Source organism: Colias eurytheme, chromosome 22 (genome assembly GCF_061535395.1).
Source record: "Colias eurytheme isolate Ceu_HAF_F1 chromosome 22, ilColEury1 Martin Lab GWU primary, whole genome shotgun sequence".
NCBI classification, from domain to species: domain Eukaryota; kingdom Metazoa; phylum Arthropoda; class Insecta; order Lepidoptera; family Pieridae; genus Colias; species Colias eurytheme.
The window spans coordinates 6,871,824-6,896,925 of NC_143001.1; the positions used below are offsets into that span (position 1 = coordinate 6,871,824).

At 32.3% G+C, this 25,102-nt stretch overlaps 1 protein-coding gene across 2 annotated transcripts in view; it reads right to left on the reverse strand.

Moving 5' to 3' along the window:
• sano (CABIT domain-containing protein serrano) overlaps positions 1 to 25,102 on the reverse strand; it is an 89,805-nt gene that overhangs the window by 16,198 nt on the left and 48,505 nt on the right. For both annotated transcript variants that reach the window (XM_090115150.1, XM_090115149.1), the window contains 2 exons: positions 17,309 to 17,336; positions 4,239 to 4,279 (listed from right to left, as the gene is read on the reverse strand). The gene's annotated coding sequence lies outside the window, so the exon portion shown is untranslated. The remainder of the gene's footprint in view (positions 1 to 4,238; positions 4,280 to 17,308; positions 17,337 to 25,102) is intronic.

The window sequence follows — 25,102 nt, forward strand, 5'->3', positions numbered from 1 at the left end:
ATAGGTAACAGATATAAGGGTTACCTATGGGTTAGGTTAGGTTCGTGTTTTTTTTAACTACACAAAAATAGGAGCCCCGCGAAGCGGGGCTCCGTCGCCTCGCAACCGTCTTCTTCTGGACTTATTAGATTCTTACATTTTTTTTAACACTATTGTCAATTGTAAGTCGTGCAGTATAGTCGGGAACGAAGACACAAGCATCCTCGATACAAAAAAATATACGATCAGTACGCAACATTATATACACAATACACATGCATTTTAATAATAGATTTCAAAACAGCAATACAATAATATAAACGCGAGCAATGGAGAGACGCCGCGCTTACTCCGAAACATACACGATTAGTCCGCATGCGTACTGGCGCTGTATGTTTTGGAGCGCTATTCTTACTTACTTCACTACAAAGTATACGCGAGTATTTGCAAGTATTTGCGTACTGCTGTTGTATAGATTGGAAGAACTTTGTAAAAAAGTTATTTCCAAACTATACGTGATTAGTTTCACACCGTTGCGTACTGGCCTTGTATAGTTTGGAAAGACGCTGCGTCGTAATTGATTGAGATGGTTAAACCGCGTTAATTGAACTGGAGTTTAACGGATCGCATAAATGTGTAGTAGCGTTATAGTGGCTGTGAAACGGGCGATTAATTAAACGTTTGATCTGACTTTGTTTGGCCCAAACCTGTTTGTTTGGTTTAACCATCTCAATTTTGGGTTAGAAAACAAAGAAACTCCTCAACCAAGGAACATAGGCTAGTGTAGAAAATTATGGTGAGGTTTTAGAGATACATAATTCGTAACAAACAAAAAAAAATAAAACCTATATTACTCGGTATACGATATTGCTTATGATTATGGTTTGTTTCTCTATTAATTACAGATACATACACTATACAGTATTAATTTCACAGTTACGATTCATTCTATAATTTGTTTAATTGCATCAATAACGAACCAGATAGTTGAAAAACGTGAGCTTTTTTTACTATTTTGATATAATTATTAATTACTGTTGCTTTAAAACGCCCTTTTACTGGCCCATTATTATACATCGTAACCATTACGTGTATTAGTCTTCATGACTGAGGCTTATAGAATAGTGATCCAACTTACAATGTTAGATAAGTTGCTTCAAGTGATTTTTAACTTATTTCAATTTTAATTTAGATTGATGATAACGTATTGGTTATTGGATGGATGATTACATAATCGTAAAGGAATAGGTATAAGTAGGTACTTTGGGTCATTGACCGTGTTAGTTGTTACCCCAGTATCTATTGTTTTTAGTAGTAGCAGTTCTTTAAAATAAAAAATAAAAATTGTAATATGAAAATTCTAAACAAAACTAGTGTCATTTTCTATCAATAGGTATTCACACCAATATTTAGGAAAATAGTTAGATCCTGTATAGTGTATACTGTACGTAATTATTGTAACGAACCTAAATATCCATACTTAATATTATAAATGCGAAAGTAACTCTGTCTGTCTGTCTGTTACTCAATCACGCCTTAACTACTGAACCAATTTGCATGAAATTTGGTATAGAGATATTTTGATACCCGAGAAAGGACATAGGACAGGTTTTATCCCGAAAATCCTACGGGAACGGGTTTTTCTTTGAAAACGCGGGCGAAGCCGCGGGCGGAAAGCTAGTTACCTATACTTTTAAATCTATGTTACATAAACTATCAATAAATCCAATGTACATAACATCCATATATACAGTTAGTTCTACATTAAATTAATACAATCTACTCAAATAACCACAATTTATCAGTTAAACGCATTAATACGATTATACAAGCAGAATCAAGTGGCGCCAGGGCGGCAAGCTAGTTAATAAGATAAAATCTAATACATTAGCTTAGATTAAAACAAGTCCGGATGTAGGAACATCGATCATTTACACTTATAATTTAACCGGTTACACCGTTACAAATGATAAGGTTTTAACTAGCTTGAGCCCGCGACTTTGCCCGTAAGGAAATTCTCATGGGAATGCGGTAAAAACTAGTAGTTATATCAATTTCAAGCATCCTTAATATTTCGAGACACAAAAATCATAATATCATAGAATGACTGTTGCGATGTGAAAGAAAGACAAATATACAAACACCCTATTTCGTTTATAATATTTTTATTTTAGATAGCTGGAACCCGCGTTTTTAATAAATTAATAAATAATAACTCCTTTATTATTAGATCGCCTCCTTGGTACAGTGGTTGACGCGTGAGCGTAGAGCCGAGGGGTCCTGGGTTCAATTCCCGGTGGAGACGAAGAAAAAAAAATGTCTAGGTCTGGTAGGACACAGAAAGCTACTACCAGCCTACTTGTCCCAAAAGAAAATCGATCAGTGAAACAGATGTATGATTTTAGTAATGCATTTAATTGTATTGACTATGACGTACTTTTGAGTGTGCTGCGTTCTATTAACATATCTGCGTCGGTGTTAGAGTGGTTTCGTAGCTTTTTGCATGGTCGCCGGCAGAGGATAAAGCTAGACGAGTCTATCTCATCTTGGAGTTATCTGACTGCAGGTGTACCACAAGGCGGTGTCCTCTCTCCTCTTCTTTTCTCACTTTTCATTAACTCCATCACGAGCAACATTTCATCCCGGTACCACATGTATGCTGATGATCTCCAGATTTACACACATTCTCCTTTGTCGGATTTGCCTGCAGCCATTCACTCAACTAATACTGATCTCGATTTTATCGTTAGGTGGAGCAAGCTGTATGGCCTTAAAATTAATCCCCACAAAACGCAAACTATTATTATTGGAAGTCCGCAGTTTATGTCTAAAATTGTATGGGATAATTTACCATCTGTTTACGTTGACGACACTAAAATCCCTTTCAGTCAGTCTGTTAAAAACCTAGGTGTCCATATTGATTCTACACTTTCCTGGCATGAGCACATGAAACATGTTAGTAAAAAGTTATTTGCGGCATACCACTCCCTTAAGCGATTACGAAACTTTCTTCCGATTCCGACCAAAATTTTGCTAGCGCAATCACTCCTTCTTCCCATCCTCGACTACGCTGATGTCAGTTTCTGTGACCTAACTGGAATCCAGCTTGACAAGCTTGAGCGATTTCAGAACTTGTGCATCCGTTTTATCTTTGGATTGCGCAAGTTTGACCACGTCTCCGCTTATCGTCACAGGCTGAAATGGCTGCCTATCAGATATCGCCGGGATGCTCATGTGCTGCATCTATTGTTTGGAATTTTATTCGATCCCAGAACCCCGCCCTATTTAAAAAATAATTTTGAATACGCTTGTAATCATGGGTTGAATTTGAGATCGAACGATACTTGCCTCCTTAATGTACCTATACATAAAACAAAATTTGTTAACACCTCATTCACTGTCAAAGCTATTAGACTATGGAATCAATTACCAATAGCCATACGCAAAGCTAGATCCATTGATGTTTTCAAAAACATGCTCTTTGATTACCACATGTCCTTAATTAAGTGATGACTTTATATATTCTTTCTCTTATCTGTATTTATTTATTTTATTATATATTATATATATTATTTTCTTTATTGTTGTAAATTATGTATTATTTATATTCCTACTTTCTTAGTATTACTATATTATTATTATATATATTGCTTTGGTATGCACCACCTACTTTTATTCTTTCTTTGTTACTGTTTTCCTTGGTTGGGTTACCTGGAAGAGATGGCTCTGTAGCCATAAGGTCGCCTATTGTGCAATTTGATGTATATTTTACTTAATGTTATTTCATTATTTTGGTGTGTACAATAAAGCTTTCATTCATTCATTCATTCATTCATTCATTCATTCATTCATTCAGATGCATGCATAATGCCCCTTACCCCAGTTGGGGACACGGGACTTCACTTTTATGTCTCTCTCCATAATACACGGGTACCACCAGAAGGAAGATGCCCGGTCCTTTGGAAGGCTTACGCGGGGACACAGGTCCAACACGCAGAGGCCCTTTAGAGAATTTAATGTGTTGTGGGACACCAGCCGCAGCCTGCCCATGACTGCACTATAGAGATACAGCCCTGGGCAGTCCGCGGCCAATGTAGGACTATTGTAGAAAAGTGGAAATGAATAAAACTGGGTTATGGAAGGGGGTGTTAGATGGACTGGTATATTGGTTCTATGGGGACTATGGACGTCTGCCTTTTCAATATTAAAATCACTTTTATTATTATTATTATCGACAATATAATGTACGTTTAACTTACTTTATAATCAGGCTTCTCAGGTTTATATCCGATATCGTAATCTGAAACAAATAGTTACAAGTAAATATTACATCGACAAAATATCATGAAAATAAAAATTACAAAAACGATTTTTTTCATGTACCTATTTTGGGAGAATTGTAAAAGTTATTACTCATTAAATGTTACCTAATAAATCTATCAATACTTCAATACTAATATTATAAAGCATAAGAGTTTGTTTGTTTGCGCTAATTTCAGGAACTACTGGTCCAATTTGAAAAATTATTTCGGTGTTAGATAGCCCATTTATCGAGGAAGGATATATATCATCACGCTCAGACCAATAGGAGCAGAGCAATGCAAGTAAAACCGCAGGGCACAGCTAGTCGTAGTATAAATACATGAAGCCTTTAAACACGCAAAGAGAAATTTAAACCACATAAATAATCTGCAGCTATTTTACCAAGAATGCAGCAAAATATCCATCAGTATACAAGATACACGGCGAACATTATTTAGCGCTTGGACCAATCTTATCCGGCACACGCTTGACCTTATTACGTCTGGTTCGGGTCATAGGTTAGACTAGATTGTCTATCATTTTAGTATACGGATGTATTGTAGATGAAAAAGGCGTTTAGTATTTTTTATTTGTCTTGGTATGTTACATATTATGACTGCAAATCGACTTTACCAATTTTAGTATTCTAAACTTCACGAGTAGTTAATTAAATTTGATCGAATTGTACATAGTTGATAGATAAAACTTGTTTCTTAAAATAGCAGGTGAAATAGAGGTTGAAACTTTTCTTTCTTTGTTAAAAAAAAAGACGGGTTGCACTCCGGGAGTGCCGGCAGAAGTGAAAACTTGATTATTAACGTTGAGCATGTTTGATATCCATCCGTCTTACACTTTTTCGATCAGGTCACGTGTCCTGACGCGAGTTTAAGATTTTATTCCCAACGCCGCTAAAGAAGTTTTCACTTCAAAAATACATTCAAAGTGCTTACGTTAGAATTACGCTACGTAAAAAGCACGTAAAGAATTCAATAACTGGTGGTTATTTCAAGTCAAGTCGCGGTTAGAGCCTAGTGCCTAATTTCATAGACTATTTATCTATACCTATTGAAGTGAAACTTCTTTATCGGGGTTGGACAAAAATTTAGTGTAACATTTTTGCGTTACGCCGTACGCGTGACATTTTTGCGTTACGCCGTACTCGTGACATTTTTAAGGTCATAAAGAAGTTTCACTTCTTACGTGTGTACTCTAGTACACGCATACATTTTTTATTATTTAAGTTTAATCTCTAGTTTAATTCCTTAATCAAATAAATAATTTAAATGCAATCATTTACTAATTACGGGATCAAAGGTCGATCGACTTTCTCCCGATTGTAGATAATTTTGTGAATTATTCGCGAATTGATAACACGGCCATTCGGAAATTACGTTGGTCACACACGGCACGAGTAATGGAGAAGGGTTGGCAAAAAAATCAATTAATAAAAATCCATTTGCAAAAAAAAGAGCGTGTGTGCACGCGTGTCAGAAGTGAAATTTATTTACCAAGATTCAAAGATACTGAAATCGTCGCCTTACTCCACTTCCATGACGGTATTGCCATGACGCGACCTTGAAATTTTACTCTCAACTCGCTTTAAGAAGTTTCACTTCAAAAAATAACAGGTACCTACAGGTGTAAAATAATAATTATTAATAATTGAGAATTTTAGTCTGAAATGTGAAGTTTCATAAACGTATGACGCGAACTCACAAGATTCTTTTTATCCCGCATTAAAAGTATAAAATAAGACTTTTAATGTTACATATTATATGGTTGGAGTCAACTAGCTAACATAGGAGACGGTTTCTTCAGTGGCAATCATAATAGATTATTGATACTGACATGAAATAAAATAACATAATTACGCGTGCTTTAATTCAATACTCTCACAAAACTGGTATTTATAAATTGGGTAAGGATAATAATAACAAATGAAATAAACAAAACATTAATCAAGGTGAACGACACAAGTTGTTTTGATTCGGTTATGAGCTCATTCGAAATAAGGATGACATAATAGTGCATCATGATGAAGCGAAAACATTACTTAATGTTAAATACTCTATTTATTGCATAATTTACTTCTTGCATTTGGAAGAAGGTAGATAATCTTTTAAACGTGTATCTAATTAGTTGGATGAATGTAATCCCATTTTGATATAGACGATATATTTCCAAGTCATTTATTTCTATTCATATTATGGTCATTTAAGATTATTTCAAGATGGATAAAAATGACAGCGTGTGTGCCGAGCATACGTGTCAGAAGTGGAACTTCTTTGGTAAGTTTCAAAGATACCAATAATCGTCGCCATACTCCACGACGTGACGGTATTGTCATTATTTTAAAGCGCCTAAAGCAGTTTCACTTCAAAACAGTAAAAATAATAAGTTATTTTTATAAAAAAAAATTAAACTTTTTTTTCTAACGCTACAATCCAATATCCACAAGCAGAACAAAATTACTAGTATTACAATCACGGGCAAAGTCAAGACCTCTCACCCGGTCAGCTGTAACGGTACGTTCGTTTGTATGTTACGCGTCACCTCGGGAAGTGCTGTGTAGAGTTTGTTTATAATTTGTGTGTGGATAGATTTGAGTTTATTAGGTTATGATCTATGTTCTGATTATGTCTTCTTTATAATAAAAATGAATCGTCGAAATTGTTGCAAAGCGCAAGACTCGAGAACAGCTGAACCGATTTCGTTTATTATTTTTTTATACTATTTTGAAATTAGAGGATGGTTTTATTGAGAGAAAACGTAAACATGTACCTACCACGGACGAAGCCGGGGCAGACCGTAGTTTATGTTATAAATTACATCTTCATGTTGTTATTATAAGTTTAAATAACTGATAAATAAGATAATTTTATTACTTTATGTAAGCACCTATAAGAGTTATTTATTTTTATTGAACGTATTCGCTAAAAATTCAAATGAATAAATTACCAAAATATTACTATGCCAATTTTGTATTCGAATTTGACATAGAATCCAAAAAGTGAGTTGGAAAACCTTAACCACCTTTACGCAGTCGGTAACAAGGTAAAATAGTAATTGAAAGATTCCTAGAGACTGTCATGTGACCTTATGTCTGTCATATTCACGACCTCCAGGTTCATTGACCCACATCTAAGTGGGTATCTATGATATTTAATTTTTATTGTGTTTCGACCAATTTTAACATGTCAAGGGGATTCTTAATTATGAGCTGATAAAACTAATTGCAAGGCTTGTGTGAGACTTTAAATCTATGAATATTGTATTAAAAGCTGAATATTTTATTTTATTTTGTTCGTCTGTCTGTGTGATTTGACACACTAAACGTATGGATTTAGTTAAAACCTATATAAATAACAATATAGTTTATTTATAAATTCTATTGAACTGTCTTTTCTAACTGGAATAGAAAAATAATCATCGCCTTGGCAAAGTCGTTAACGACTCCTTCAAGATACCTCGTTCATACCCTGATGGAGATTACCTAAACAAAAAACTAGATTTTACAGAACAAATATTATCAGCCAATTTTTCGTAAATAAAATAGACGAAATTATTCTAACCCCATACAAAAAGCGATATTTATTTATTTATATACACAGATACAGGGTATCTTAAGAAGAATTTTCATAAAATTTACAACCAGCTCCCCGACTATAATTTGAAGAATTTACTCTTTGACCCCGTGTCATCGCTGACGCAAGGCAACAATCATCTATGCGTTAGAATTACGCAAGTGACAATTGACAATTTTGCAACTGTGAAGATGAATACTAAATGCCCTTGGTTTGTCTGTGAATTATAAATGGATTTTACTCCGAGAGACCGCTGGTAATTTTGTTGAGTATTACATTTTATGGGAATTTAAATGTCAGTTTTAGTGATGATTGGTGGAATTAATTAATGTTTAGATACATAACTGGATATGGTTCTTAATTGAGATATTATGTATCTACAATATTATTGCAATAGGGCAAAAATTAATTGTTCCAATGTTACGGTTTTTGGATTTTTTAAATTCCATTTATCACTTTTTTTCATATAATTTTTTAACCTTATAATATCCTTAAAGGGAACAACAATTATTTAGTAAGAGTATTATTTTTAAGGTCCCAAACAACAATGTTCAAGAATTTTCCAGCAGTGTCAGAAAACAATATAATATAAAACACGTACTGTATGTTTATCCGACATAGGCCGAGAGGCGGCGACATTAACGACTTCAACATAGACAATACTTTAGTTTATGGCGTCGTAAAAAGTGCCTTCAGATGGGATTGTGTGGGATAGTGGGATGGTGGGATTTGTTATTTTAAGATAGGAATTATGTATAATGTGGAATACAATGTGCAGTACATTTTATTATATTTTTAGGAAAATAAGGAGGTTTAGGTGAGAGATATTGATATACCTATCTGTTATTAATCAAAATACTGTTAAAAATTTTCTAAATAATATTTAATTTATGAATTGAAATTAATCTCAATATACTTCTTCTTTGTTTATGGCCCCAACAAACAGAGCGACTTTGATTAAAGACTGAACATTTCTTTAAACTTTAAAGTAAACACTCGAAGCATAACTCTTCTTCTAGTGAAGTCGGATAAATAGGCATGCGAGGGCATAACATAAATAAGCAGCATAAATATATTCAAATGATATCAATTTGTGAAGATACTTCAAGCAGTGTATTTCACACGTAATATAGTATATCTTGTTTATTCGTAGTTATTCTCTATGTTTAAGAATATATAGTAATGTCTGTGGTAGTGTAGTGAAGTCCCGTGTGCGTGTCCCGTGGGGTAAGGGGCAGATGCATTATCCATACATCTGTTTCACTGATCGATTTTCTTTAGGGACAAGTAGGTGATCAGCCTTCTGCGTCCTGCCAGACCGAGACATGTTTTTTTCTTCGTCTCCACCGGGAATCGAACCCAGGACCCCTCGATTCTACGCTCACGCGTCAACCACTGTACCAGGGAGGCGGTCCGGTTAAGAATATGAGCAAGACATTTTTTTTAATTTTTACTGCCTTTTTTGATAGGAGGATTTAAACAATGTTTTGTGCTTTTACTTAGTTGGTTTAAATTATAATATATGGTTGTTAATTAGAAAACAATGATTAATAACCTACTTTTTTAAATCTTTAATTTTCCTTTCTTGGATTTCATGAATTTAAATATTTAATAATTGTAAAAGGATTATTAAATTTCAATAGCATTAATTTTAAAAGACTAGAAACATCTTCAAGTCATATTATTATCAGGTATAAACTTTAACCAAATATAATTTAGAATTCAGCTTCGCATTTTTCTCAAAAATCAGTTCAGAAAGCATATAATTATGCATTGAAGAATGTGTTTTACAAAATTAAAATGCTACAACGTTTTATATAACGAAAAATCAAACTTGCATACAAATAGAACAAAAAAAATACACTATGGTATAATTATGATCTTCCTTCCAAACGGTACTTACCATAATAGCCGGTTCGATTCTCGGCCAAGAGAAAGATATGATCTCAAATATGGTATAATATTGGTAGTATACCGTACTTTATGACCATTTACGTTATTAATGGGAAAATTTATGAGTGTGTTTATGTCAAAATGGTTAGATTGGGATGAGATTTTATTTGGAGATAGGTTATGGATGTATTTGTACTGGTTTTGACGTCTATTTCGAAATATAGAGTTACTTTAAATCAGTAGTCCCCAAACTTATTTTTCTCGTGGACCACTTTCAAAATTTTACTGGTTTCGGTGGACCCCCTGCTGCTACATTTCTACCACATTCTTAAAGTCGTCAAAAAATAAAAATTGTGTCACTTCTGAGTTCTGTCTCTATATTCCGATAGGTAAACTAAAAACGAAAAATGGTACATTTTATAACACTAACAAAAACTATGCTTACATTTTTGCTCTTTACTATCAAAAGCAGATAAATTTTCGTGGACCCCCATTTTTTGTTCACGCCTACGTAGACCCCCAGCAAGTCTCCCGTGGACCCCTGGGGGTCCACCTGGACCACTTTGGGAATCACTGCTTTAAATACTTGGTTATTTTAATTTGTTAGACATTTATATGTTTTTTAATAAAATATTTACTTAAGCAGAACCTACTCTTAAATATCCTTTTAAAAATAATCTTCGATGAAAAGTCTACAGGAAGAATTATTTTGATAAGTAATCTAAATAAATTTAACCAATTAGGGTCAATAGTAGAAGCGGGTTTTACACCTAAACTGCTAAACATAATTCGATGCATCGCACAAAACATAGAGACAAAATTAATTAAACTCAATGACTGCAGATTCCTATTTCTAAGGTCAGGTCATACCCGCTAGCTACAACGGTTACAGGCATGCACGCGGCCATACATACAATTTTGTGTGCCATTGTGGTATATGATTACTCAGACATTTACTAGTAATTTGCTGTTTCTAGTAATAGTTTAGAAGAATCAAAAGAAACTTCACTACGTAGTACAAAACAAAGTCGCTTTTCTGTCTCTATGTATGTTTAAATCTTTAAAACTACGCCACAGATATTGATGAGGTTTTTTTAATAGAGTGATTAAAGAGGAAGATTTTAGTATATCATGTATGACGTTTTAAACACAGTGGGCGGAGGCGAAGCCACGGGTGGAAAGCTAGTTTGTTATAAAAACTATACCATTCGCAGCTCAAAGAACTCCATTATATGACGTCACAAATCCAATATGGCTGACTAGAACATATAATTATCTGACTTGTCACAACTGGTCTGCCTGAGGCTCGACAGACAAACGGACAGACGTGTTATTATGTAAATTGCTTTCCTCACTGTATTAATTAGGAAAATTGCGAGAAAAAAGTAACGTATGCAAATTTAATTTCTGAGATGGTGGGAAAATCATGTTTGAATCTTTAAACTGTTATCACGTTTAAAATCTTCCATTTTAAACAGCCTTTCTTCACGTCTGGTGAAAAAAACTTGAAGCATGTAATTTGGCGCCAAAATTTGCCATTGAATTTTTTTCATAATTTTTCATATATCTTGTAGCTTTCCGCCCGCGGCTTCGCCCGCATTGTCTAAAACCTAATAAATTATATACTAAAACCTTCCTCTTGAATCACTCTATCTATTACAAAAAACCGCATCAAAATCCGTTGCGTAGTTTTAAAGATTTAAGCATACATAGGGACATAGGTACAGAAAAAGCGACTTTGTTTTATACTATGCTATGTAGTGATAGTGATAGTGATAAGGAGAGATCTTACAAAAAATTCATGACACCCTAAAAATATAGATAAACATAAATTAATATTAAACTAACAGAAGCCTTTTTTGGCGTATTGAGTAAAAAATAAATAAACGTTAAAAACAAATTCTTAAGAATCATATTAGCATTTATGTATGGTTTGAAAAAATTATGGTTCGTACTTATAAGGAATTCCGTATTAAGTGGTAGTTAAGCAAAATTAAGTGAAAGCCTTCTGTGCTTACTGAACTGTAACTTAGAAATCTGTATCACTAGAATTAATAACTTAGCTTTTAGTGGTTAGGATGATTAATTACATTTCTAAGTTATTATTACTGAGATAAGTTGTTTTTTATGACCCATAAGAATGTACTTATTTTTTTTATCTAGGTATACCTACTATTATTATAAAGCTGAAGAGTTTGTTTGTTTGAACGCGCTAATCTCAGGAACTACTGGTCCGATTTGAAAAATTCTTTCAGTGTTAGATAGACCATTTACCGAGGAAGGCTTATAGGCTTATAGGCATCACGCTAAGATCAACAGTAGCGGATCAATTTGGGTAAAACCGCGGGGCATAGCTAGATATGTATAAAACTATTTTGTCTGTTTGTGTTCGTTGCGTTATAGAAAATCGGTTAATAAGTAATCACTACGAAAGAAAAAATATTTATTAATTAGCATACAATAAAAAAAAATATATTTCTGACTGGTTGTATGTTTTTAAAGCCAAAAATTTATGTTAATTCATAATTAGGTATAATGTGAGTCACAGCCTCACAGGTACATAGCCTGACCATAAAAATATAAAATATGTAAAAAACAACATAAACAAACATATCCTTGTGTTACCTCATAGCTTTAGTGATGTGCATTATGTATCGATAAATTTTTATTTATTGCATGAGGTAATTAAAATGTAATAAATAAAGAACTATCGACAGAATGAGGGTGATATTTGTGTTTTGTGTCTGTATGAAATTGAAGAATACATAAATAAATAACAAATCCTTAATTGTTAGGGAAACTGATATTTACATGAAATTTTTAGGTCTTAACAGCACGTACACGATTTATGTGTATTTATCTCTACATTTTACTGAAAATCAAACATATAAAATTCTTTAGAGCCTTTTTGAATGTACATAATTTAATATTTACTTTCGATTCGCTATCAATTTCTACAGACAAGAGCCAGCAAGAAACTGGGAAAGTTTTCAATTTTACTGTCCGATCTTTTTCCTACACGTAATTACTTTACATACATGAACTGAACATAAATACATCTTTTGTGGACGCCATTAACCCCGCTATAGTTATGGACCAATAAACAATCGATAGTTTATTGAGACATTTATCGATCCAGTGATTTATATTATCCCGATTTCGAAGAGCTTTCTATTGCGTCATTAAATGGAGTTTATTGCTAAATGCCCGTGGTTGCATTTCTTAGAACTTATATAGCATGGGAATAGTTTAAACCTTCGGGTTGGTGACATACTGTATTACCTGTGTAGATAAAACAATCCCATATTAAGCCCTAAGGAATAATGTAATGTGAAATGTACGAGAACGAAGTCGATAGAAAGACTAAGCAGTCAAACTGAAACATTTAGTTATTGTAGAAGCACTTTTTAATGGACACATTACTCATATTTTCTCCTCAAAGTAGAGCCTTCATAAAAGGTTAGAAATTAATTTTTATCATAATAAAATAATACTCAACTTTATATGAAACATTCGTATCTATCGTACTTGCTAATATTATAAATGCGATAGAGTGTTTATTTGTTTGTCTTTCTTTCACATCGTAATAGTGGAATCTAGTACTGGTTATATTATAAGTTATAAACAATATTTAACAAAACACGAGGAGACTCGTTAAACGAAACATAATAAAGCATTCAGATGGTACATTAAGAGCAAATACGTGATTAAGTTAAATGCCGCTAACAATTTTATTTTGTTGATAACTTTAATATATTCCGGCCGTTATTCTTCGATGGCAGTGTCGCTGTGGTCATTAATGTAGGCTTTACTGCTTGTAAATGGATAACTATTGTATTCTATGTTGTTTGGATGTCAGTTTGTGTTTGGATTTCCGCAATAGTTTACATGGAAATTTTTAATGAAATTGAATTATGGATAGAATATAAGAAGGCATTTAATTATGTGTATTGTAGCACTCCAATCAATCAGTTCATAATAAATGTTCTGATTTTTAATTTAGGGACGTTTTTACCAAAAATTAAGTCTCATCTCGTAGTGGTCAAGTTTAACAATACATATGTGTTTACGTTTAATGTAAATTAATGAATAGAAAAAAAAATGTTCGAGTAGACAAAAGATATAAAAGTTTAACAACCATTTTGTATTCCAATTATATCTTACAAATGAGAAAATTCGTCAATATAATAAACGTCCTTAAAAAACAAATCTATCGACAAATTAGAAAAACAATTCCATCGACACGCACACATCACTAGCAAGCGACACGTCTATCGTCTAGCACCTACGCGGATTCCTATCGTCACAGCCTAGATAACCTTGGTATTGTGACCTGGATATACGGGACATTAGTAGCTTTAGTACACTGTGGTTCATTATTCTGTGGCAAAGAGATGGAATTAAGAAATTAATGAGTATCATTTATCGATACTTTTTTAAACGCCTCCCAAAGAGGTTCTATGTTCGTCTGTGTGTTTTGGTTTTGTGTGGTTTTATTGTTGAGGTAATGTTAAGGAGATAAGATATTTGTATATTTTACCAATACACAATCGATACTAGTGATGAGATTTTTATCGATAACCAATTGGTTAAGAATTAAAATCAAGATCAATGTTTGTTAATCATAATATTGTCGATATTTTAAGTTCTTTTACAGATACGCAGAAGTGAAGACATAAATTTTTGTTATTATTTTGGAGAAGAATATGTGGAAGTTCCTTTATACAGGTCCTAACATAAAAAACTGTACACTTCTAGATACAAATCCTTTACAATTTTTATCCATAGTATTCAACGTGGTTCATCGAGATTCTAGTTAAATAAGTGAATGTTATTACATCATAATCATACCATATTGAAGGATAACGCAACTGAAGAACAGTTAAATAGCTTTACTAAAATATACTTGAACGTCACTTTGTGGAATCTTCACACATATTTATGCAAATGCATTGACATTAGGTACAAAGGTCAAACGGTATATTGTCATTGAATAAAGCTTAAATTGTTATTATTTGTCCTAGATAATGTGTTTACTAGCTGTTTGCGAATATGTGAGAATTTATCACTACGTATTAAAAAACAAAGTCGAAAGTCGCTATATCTATACTAATATTATAAAGCTGAAGAGTTTGTTTGTTTGAACGCGCTAATTTTGGGAAATACTGGTCTGATTTGAAAAATTCTTTCGGTGTTAGATAGCCCATTTATCGAGGAAGGCTACCTATAGGCTATATATATCATCTCGCTAAGACCAACAGGAGTAGAGCACTGCGGGTAAAACCGCTCACCACAGTTTGTGTAGCATAAAAAGTTGGTTATATTTTGTTATAAAGATTTCTCTACCTTTTAATCAAAGTCCCATTTATAAAAGGAGACCAAAATAAGCTAATACGTAATAACTATTTTCAAACAGTAGTATCTATTTTAATAAAATTATTTTTATTGAAGACGATCTAATGTATTATATTACCTGTGGTGCTATAAAGTAGATAAGCACTAAGCCATTGCATAAGTGCATTAAACTTTTACAATCTAATTTAAATTATCTATCATCTCCTAATGTAATCCACCAATACATAATAACGGTAAATAACTATAAAGAGAATAAATTAAACTGTAATCTATGCGATCTTCAATCTAGCTAGATTATAATTAGCAAGATTATTGAAAAAAACGCATTAAAACAAGGGCTTAATATATTCTAAGCGTACAGCTAAGACCATAAAAATTGTCCACATTGCAACTGGTTTTATAGACGATTAATTGAGGTTTTTTTATGCACATGCGTATTGAAAAAAGGCTAAGTGGTCGTTGCGCTGTGTTTTACTCTTTGGAAGTCGTAAAACTATCCTTATTTGCATTTTATTAGCGGGTCGTTTTATTTGCAACGCATTGTAATGCAGTTTCGCTTACAGTGTACGTTATTACTCATATTTATTGTTTTGCTGTGGATTATAATTGGGTAGTGGGTACCATGCATGTACCATGATAGGTTTTGCTTTATTTTTCATAATAAATAGATACATAATAAGTTTAAGTTATACAGACGGTACAATGGTTAGGGTTTGCATAATTGACGAGTCATAAATTCGATTCCCAGTTGAAGCTGTTTAACAAACAATAATTTTGGCAGATTTCTAATGCAAGTTATTCGCCTGTACAGGAAAATAAATACAATCAATCATGGAAACAATGAGCATTGCACATATTTTCATGATTCTCTGCCTCATATCAAACAGGGGGCATAATCATTTCTTGGTTTTATATCTATGTATTTGTATCTTATCTCTCTTTAATAAAAATATGTGTTCTTCTTCTATGTCTATACTTAATTATCAAAACATAGGTTCAATAATTCTCTAGCAATTGACGGACAAACTCATTATAAGCACGAATACAATAAACTTTAACCTACATTACGGTAAAGTTGCATCAAAATCGTTCGAGCAAGAATAAAAGAAAGAAAAACATCAGTATTGAGTAGATTTTTCATGAAATGAAAAAAATAATTAATAAGAAATTTTAATTTGAAAGAGTAACAAACATTCTTAAAAACTTTCGTCTTATAATACAATTAGTATTTTTACTTAGGGCCGATTTTTCAATGCTTGGATAAAATTTATTCGTCGAATAATGTATAAAACTACCATTTTAAAAACGTATTCTAATTGCCCGTATTTGACAGTTTACGTGACATTTTAATATAATCGTGTAATACTTTATTGGACGGATATGTTTTATCCAAGCATTGAAAAATCGGCCCTTAGTCAAGTGAACATGATTCCACTAAGATCTAGCCTAACTTGTTTGTCTAGACTGCAGTCCATTTAGGGCTTACTGTTACACCACGCAATAATATATGCTATTGCCTACTGGTAGATGTTTGGTAATTCGAATGTGGCTTTTAATCCTACTAATATTATGCGAAAGTTTGTGAGGATGTGTTGTGTATGTTTGTTACTCTTTCACGCAAATACTACTGAACCGATTAAAATGAAATTTAGCACACATATAGAGGGTAACTTGGATTAACACATAGAATAGGTTTTATCCCGGAAATCTCACGGGAACGAGAACTATGCGGGTTTTTCTTTGAAAACGCGGGCGAAGTTGCGGGCGGTAAGCTAGTCTACACTAATATTATAAAGATTATTGATTGTTTGTTTGTTTGAATTGAATAAGCTCCGAAACTACTGGACCGATTTAAAAATTATTTTACCATTAGAGCATTATCCCTGATGAAGATGGGCTAAATAATTGAAATTAAAATGTGTTAAATAATAAACAGTGTTTTATAATTGAAATAAATTTATATAATGAGATTAAAAACTGTACAAAATTAGTTTACTTGTTTTCGAGTTTATTCATAACATACGAACAGACAATCTAATATTTCACATAATAATATAAGTGTGCTGAATCTACTTTAATTTACCGTTATTATGATAAATACACTAATTATGTTAATTTAATTTTAATGGATGAAAAATAACTCTTTTATTTCTATGTATGGTTTAAAATATACTTTAATTATTTTCTGTACATACCTTCACTTTGCTGTGTTCATATGGTTATCTGTAACAAACAGAAAATATAATTATTTTATTTTGAACAAAGTACATATTTGATAAAGGATTAATTACGACATAGATACGACGCTCCTGTTTCCCTCAGTGTAAACTTAGAATAATTTTTCTTATATTAATTATCTTATCAAAAACAACATTTTTCTAATTTACGAAAAAAGGGCAATTACGAGAAGATTTAAGAAAAAGTTAAGATAATTATTTTTGTCAAAAAATCATGTAAGTAATAACTTATTAACCACGGTATACATTAGTGATAGTATTTAATTTATATGTATTAATTTTTAATAATGATGAACCAAACTTTCCCGTTACAATATAAAAGTAGGATACAATTTCACTACGAAATATCATTCGTACTATTAGTTCCGCCATACATTTTATCATTTCACACCATTTCCGTTTTAAATACAATAATAACATAGGTGTTTTTTCCGTAACACATCAGCTCGATCGTGACGTTAATATGTTTATTGTATTAAGACACTTATTGTGATAAGACTAAGGTCTAAATTCGTGTGAACAATTTCGTTAGTATTTCGGCAGTTTGTCTTCCGTAACATTTATGAGTTTAGCGTTCATTTATATAAAGGTTTTACATGTTTGCGAACATTTATTTATTACGTGGTTTTAAATATTCACATTTAGGTATATATAATTTTATTAGATCGTATAAAAAAGATATAAAATTGCAAAGATAGCATTGGAAGTGTAAATTGCGTTAAATTATTCATAAAATATAATTGCCGAGTAAAAGTAGCAAATAAAAACGCGCTGTCTATAGATTCATATATCATGTTAATATTGCTAATGAAATACATACCGTAATACGTTGATATATGGTTCAAATTACTTTGCTTATGTTAAGCATGGGGTGGGTATCGAAGCAAAACGTCATTTCATAAAGTGGCTCAAAAAGAAACATATGATAAGGTCATTGAACTGCAAATTGCATACAGACAATATACCTACAGCTATACAAAAGTTTCATATAAGTACAAGTTTTTAAGTGAAGTTAATCATTAAGAAAATTGTTAAGTGAAATGAGACTTCTCTAGGCGCGTCGAGGGTAAAATTTCAAGGTCGCGTCACTGCAATGCCGTCACGTCATGGAGTAAGGCGACGATTTTGGTATCTTTGAATCTTGCCAATGAAGTTTCTTCTGACACGTGTGTTCGGCACATACGTTTTTTTTTCAACTGTACCTATATGTAGGTACAACAAAGTAACTTAAGTCTTAGAAAAAGTCAATCAACTAATACAATTATCTACTCAAGTGAAGCCAAGTTAAATAAAGCTGTAATATATAACACATAAGGACAATGTCACATTAATCTAGGGCTGTCACTATTTAGTATGATTAACAACAACATCGTATAAAACAAAGTCGCTTTCTCTGTCCCTAATATGTATGCTTAAAAGTTAAAACTTTAAAACTACGCAACAGATTTTGATGAGGTTTTTTTTAATAGATACATAGTTAATTTTTAATAGATATTCCTTTGCATATTCGATCATAAGAGTCAAATTGAAGAAATAAATCTTTAATACGAAAATATGTATAATTTTATCATTGAGATAATACTATTATGGAGCAGACACCACGAACAAAATCTGTGCGCCAAGATGGCGGCGCGGGGCGCGCGAATGACGGCTAGACAGTCATAGATTATGCGATGTCACTGACTCACCGCTATAGAGGCGACACTTTGTTTCTTTCTGTCTATTTCATTGGGTGCCACTCCTTACATGCACGTTGACTTGAAATTTTCTTTGTACTAACTTAATATTTATTTTAGATATAAACTGACTTTACTACGCGGGGCTAACAATATCTGGCATATAATATAGGATGAGGAGGTTCAGTCAGGGCTATGGGAAAAATTGTAATATATATGCACTTATCTATTTTAATCGTTAAAAAGGGAATTAAAAATTTTGCGGAGTTTGTTGGGAGAATCTGTGAAAATATCAAACAACTCACTGTAGTCATTTACAGTTTTACAAATTCTCGCAATGGGTGAGTTTCGACCCGATACGGTTCTGCGTTGAGGAGGACACAGCGGCAACAAAACCTTACGAGGGTATCTAGAAGGCACCTTTAAATTAAATTTTTGAAGCAATTGGGGGCAATCAATTTTAGTATTGAATAATTTCAAGGCAAAGAGTAAATCAAGAAGTACCCGACGATTATCAAGAGATGTAATTTTGAAGTGACATAGTTGCTTTTTATATGATGGTAACTGTTTCTTTGATTTTCCACTTGCATAAACAAGGTGCAAAAGAAATCTTCTCTGTATCCTTTCCAATCGTAAGGAATGGCACGCATAGTGAGGTCTCCAAACCACAGAACCGTATTCCAATATACTGCGCACCAGGCAGTTGTATAATGATATCTTCGGCTTGACATTATGTACATGTTTAACATTACGTATTAAAAATCCTAACATTTTAGCCGCCCGTGTAACAACTTGATTTATGTGTGGCACGAAAGTCAATTTATTGTCAAAAACAATTCCCAAATCTTTAATATGATAGAGCTCTTTGATACTTTCAGAGTTTACATTGTAATTGTATTGTATCAAGTTTCCTTTGCGTGCGAACCTTACCAAAAAGCACTTCTTAGGATTTAAATCCATTTTGTTAGAGTCGCACCAAGCAACAAGTTTATTTAGGTCACTTTGCAGCTTATGAGTATCGTCAATGTTGTTTATTGTACGACAGAACTTGAGATCATCAGCGTACATGTAACTCTGGGAGCAAGACAATAAATCAGGTATCTCATTAACGAATATATTAAACAATATAGGGCCTAAGTGAGAGCCTTGCGGGACGCCGGACGCCTCCGCCTCGCCTTGCGATTTTATTTGTTATACAAATCCGTAAAATTTTATTATTATTACTAACATCAATACAAGGAACAGCAGACTTCTTTAGAATACGCCTTCCCGCTTTTGTGGTATATTTATCCTCATCGCGAAAATGCAATGAACAGACGCAAGTTCTATCGGATGGTAACCAGGTTTCTTCACTGCGGTTGTTTTGGACAAATTTTACCCATTTTTCCCTTTCTTCACGGCCCAGACATGGAAACCTTGAATAGAAAAAATATTAATCTCTGAATTAGCGGTCCGCCCCGGCTTCGCCCGTGGTACATATTTCGCAATAAAAAGTAGCCTATGTTTTTTCTCAGGGTCTAAAGATTGTCTGTGCCAAATTTCATCAAAATCGGTCCAATAGTTTATGAGCCTATTTATTACAATCAAACAAACAAACAAAGTTTTCCTCTTTATAATATTAGTGCAGATAAAAAAAGAATAATTCAATTATACGTTCAAGTCAGTAGCTTATACAATATCAATTAAAATTGATTAAAATCAATTAACAAAAAAAAATTGGTGATTAAGTAATTGATTTTCATATTTCATGATTTCACCTTTTTTCAATTAACAACCAGTCTATGCTTTTCTAAATATGTAAAATTATTATTTTATACTATAAAAATATACGCCAGCAAATATTACTAACAACACTTATTTCATAATTCATGCCCAATGTCATATCTTAAATTTTTAATCTATGACAAATGACGCAAAATGTCGCCCGCCAAAAATTTTGTTCTAACTAAGTTTTAAAAATTATTATCTAGTTACTTACTGATTGAAAAGTTATTCCTTTGCACTTTTCCGTATTATTTGTATTATTTGTGCAATATCGTAACACACACGTAGGCATATTTGATGCGTTTCACTTTAAAACAAGTAAAAAATGAGCGTGACGTTCGCGCCAATGAGCGAGCAAGCGACTGAGTGCAGTTACGCCACATGACGTATGTTGAGTGGAACATAAGTGGTGTAGGCGGTATCGACTCCATATTAATATTATCTCAATGAATTTTATATTTATTTTCAAGCAAGTGACAGCCCTACCAACGGACGTCCGCTGACCGGTCGGTCATGATAATCGACATATTGTTTTCTCATTAATTTTATAATTTACGTGAGTCTACATAACATTGTACAGTCAGTCGTGAGGTCATTGACATTGCCTTTTGCTTCCAGAAAGTTCCTCCATACATGGAATCGAAATTCTAAACTACAGATCGAATATTTCACATATCCTTATAAATTAGGTTGTAAAAGAGATATAGCTTTTTAACAGGCTTTATTTTTTTATAATATCTATGTGTAAGAAAAATTTAAATCAATGAAATGTTTATACGCGCGAATAAATATTCCTATTTTCATATTATGAAATACTAGCGGTCCGCCCCGGCTTCGCCCGTGGTACATATTTAGCAATAAAAAGTAGCCTATGTTCTTTCTCAGGGTCTAAAGATTGTCTATGCCAAATTTCATCAAAATCGGTTGAGAGGTTTATGCGTGAAAACCATACATAGGTACATACATAATTACAAACTTTTCCTCTTTATAATATTAGTATAGATATATATTTGTGTTTAAAGAATCGGATACAATATATTACATTAATATTAAGATGGGCAAATATCAAAAGTTTTCCCAAAATCTATACATATAAAAATGAAACCCGTATCGCGTTGTCATGTCATCACGTGTGAACGAGTGGACCGATTTCGATAATTCTTTTTTTATTAGTTGAAGTACGAGGATGGTTCTTATGTAGAGAAAACGTAAATATGTACAACGAGCGACCGCTTAGTATGTAATAAATGTAAAAAATGTGTTGTAAAAAATTCTTATGACGATTCAAAAGTGCTTCTAGAAGAAGTCTAATTTAACAGTTTGAGTTATCTACTTATAATATTTTTTGAGGAAATTTTAAAATCCAGTAAGTACCTTATAACTCTAGGAAGTCAAAATAAACCAAAAATGCATTCCATATGAATTTCAACGCGTAAATACGCTAAGTGGTGGTAAGGAAGCCTTTGTGCCTTTGAGTGTTACTCAAATGAGTTGAGTATACCTTAACAACTCACACTTAACCTGTTTGTTTAGGGTTAGTGCTGACACGCGTCTTTGTCTGTTTTTAATACGCTTTTATTCTTCTCCTATATTATGTTTGTATGTAACCGACCCTTTTAAGACTCGATTTGGACGTTAAAACTTTGCACATTTATCGAGGACCGGTGTGTTCTATAGATATTAATTCAATTTCATACCAATAAACAGACAAAAATAGCAATTATTTTATTCCAATTCATCTACGGAAAATAAAAAAGAAACAACTGCATTTAAAATTTTTTATGACATAGGTATTATGTAATAAATAAATTTCCAACCTGTTTTTTGTAGTCGGATAAAACATATTTTTATGCAATTATATTTTTTAAATTATTAAATTTATATACACAATTGACGTCATTGAACCTGTACTTGTTGATATTTATTACTAAAACCATGACTTGTATGTGCGAGACAATTATTTTTATTTATTACGTTAATTTATTATTTACGGACCTAAACGATGTTTAATTCGCGTGCTTTCCTACTTATGTGTTGCTATTTAAAAAGGTATATTTCATAATATATAGTCGTATATTGAATTTTTAATTTTTATTCGATCGAATATTTCACCGAATCTGTGGTAAATTTTAAAAATATGTAATGACGATTCAAAAGTCTAATTGCTTCTAGCAGAAGTCTAATTGAATAAATAAATTTTTGAGTTTGAGTTTATTGCATTTTTCAGCGTTTTTATTACACTTGCCAAACTAAATTGCATCTAAAATTGTTTAACCATCCCTTCAAAAATGAAAAGACAAATTATTATGGAAAGAAAGGAAGAATTAATTGAATGAGTTTGTACCTTAAATTATTACATCTTTGCCTGTACAGTTAAATAATTATTGTAACTTACCTTCATCGTATATTTGATCCCAGTAAAAAAACATATAAGGGTTTCTTATGCTGATACTTTTTTTGCGGTTTTTCATTAATAGAATGAAAAAGAATTGAATTTGCAAAACTTACGTAAAACTCGATTATCTTATTAGCAGTCATATCAGTTGAATTTTTTATACGAAAATAATTAATCATTGCGCTTACTATTTTAACGTTTTCCCTTTTCTATTCAAAAAGCAACGAAAAATATGTGATGGACAAAGCCAAAATGAAACTTAACTTTGAGGATTTTTTATCGTATCGGCTGCTTCTATTCCCAATTAAAAAAAAATTTTAGACCAATTTTGGGTCCGATATAAACCTCTTTAACCGCGTTTTAAACCCGTTAAAAGTCAATCAACTCAAAGTTGAACGAACCATAATGAATTTCCTATGACATCATGGGAGCTAGAACTGCTATCATAATATTAATATGCCATGCTTGTCGCATGCGCTGGGCCATGCATGCGTAGTCATGCTAGCTATATATCGATAATAAAATCAATAAAAAAAAAACTGTTATTTTTTGAGACTATTGTGAAGTCAAAATTGCTATATATTATCAAGAATAGTTTCTACTTTCTAGTTATTTTACTAATTATTGTAAGTTTGTGTTAGTTAAGTGTTTAGAAAAAATGCTGTTTGTAAATTTTTTTTTATAGAAATATCCAAAAATATTTATTTTCAAAATTTCAAATTTTACCAATTAATATGATATATTTTTCCTTTTATTATGTCAAATAACACGCACATAAAAATTGAAAATCGGTTTGCATACTGCAGACACATCATAATATTTAACTTGTTCTGGTAACCTCGTCAGTTTAAAAAAACCTAAAAATATTCGTATTACATGCAAAATTTATTCTCGAATTAAACATAACCCGTCCAAAATAAATGTATTCATGTTATTTGCGTATAACAAGTGATTTTAATTATTTTTAATTAAGTCGATTATATTCGGTACATGATCGAACAAAAACCAATCTATTGAAACATGCAATGGTCAAGCTCTATTTATGTTTAACCTAGTAATACACTATGTTGTTAAATTGTCCGTGGTATATGGGAATTGCTGGATCGATTTTGATGAGACTTCGGTTAATGTTTGATTTTTAATATTTTTATTAAAATCTGTATAAGGATATGAAAGAAGAAAAGAGTTACATAGATATTCTATAATATAAGTAAATTTAGATAAAAATGAACTTTACTATAAGGTACGCGTACCATTTAACATGTCACCGTCATCTGGCTGATTCTGCTATTTGATCGGCCTATAGTCATTCAATCAAACAGAAAATGCAATCAGATGACTATGACATACATAATATAACATTACATGTAACATGCAGACGACTGCACCTAATCTAAACTTATAGCGGGTAAAACCACGGGGCACAGCTAGTTCATAATATTTTTAGTATTATGTATTTAATAAGGTTAAATATCAAGTAAAACCGGGGCTTAAGTACAGTATAAAAATAATCCTTACATTGTAGCATCACTTTATCCTGTCTATTGGGCGAAGTCGAAACGCATTAGCGTTAATCTCTACATTCCCTAGTGATGTACGGCAATTGCCGTTTTATCGATAGATTTAGTGATGTCCATTTTTTAGCATAGTTCTTTGATATCTTAGTGCGAAAATAAGTATATCTAATAAATAAGTGTATCTTTTACGGCAAGGCAAAGTGTTGTGTAATTCTTATAAATCTATTAATATCGTGTAGACGTTGAGTGTGTGTATTTGTACATGTTTTTGTACGATAATGCAGATTTTTTTGTATGTAGGTTTAGTGTTAGTAGAAAGTAGCAGATTATATATTAAAAAATGAGATAAAGGCGCTTATTTTGTTTAATTAATAGACCTAGATGTTTAATAATGCGTACA